Here is a 725-nt window from a genome sequence, read left to right as displayed (position 1 = left end):
GTCCATTTGGTTCCCAAAGCACACTCAAGGTTTGTGTTCACTTTCGTTTTCTCAGCCCCTGAATTTGCAAGGATCTGCACAGTAAAGAATCACTGACTAACAGAATTTTGCACAATTGCTGTTTTCTTTCCCTCAATGAAGATGCCCAGGGTCAGGTTAGAAGTTGTGCACCTGTTCAAACTGATTGGTCCACACTGGCCTTCAACATTCCCAACTAGCTCTTCACTGTCCATTTTAGAGAATAAACTACGCTGGAACACCTCCCTAAACTGATGAAGGCACTACTGGCAATGATTACTAACAAAAAGGCGTTGAAATATAACACCCTAAAAATCGACGACTGTAGAATTTTCTAAGTGTACCACAATTTGGCACAACAACCGGAGTAACAAAACAATTCCAATTTGGAATTTCACTGGTACAGTTGTATAAAATTCTGTTAATCAGTCATGCTTCACAATGTCCTAAAACCCAGAAAATTCTGGAATTTGTAGGTAATACTACTCATTCAATAATTTATCTTTTTGTTTTCAAGTGCCTTTTACTGTTTAACCAGAGCAAAGGTCAAGTTTTCTTCTTGTTACATTGAACTATTCCTAAGAATAATAATAATACAATATGAAAAACCCCAGAATCCGAATACCCTGGATTTCTTAATGAACATGGCATTTAAAATCTGTAATTTCAAACATGAACCACAATGCCGTATAGTTAAAAGGCTGCTG

Source organism: Lipotes vexillifer, unplaced genomic scaffold (genome assembly GCF_000442215.2).
Source record: "Lipotes vexillifer unplaced genomic scaffold, Lipotes_vexillifer_v1.1 scaffold466, whole genome shotgun sequence".
NCBI lineage: Eukaryota > Metazoa > Chordata > Mammalia > Artiodactyla > Lipotidae > Lipotes > Lipotes vexillifer.
Note: the sequence above shows the minus strand (reverse complement) of the source record.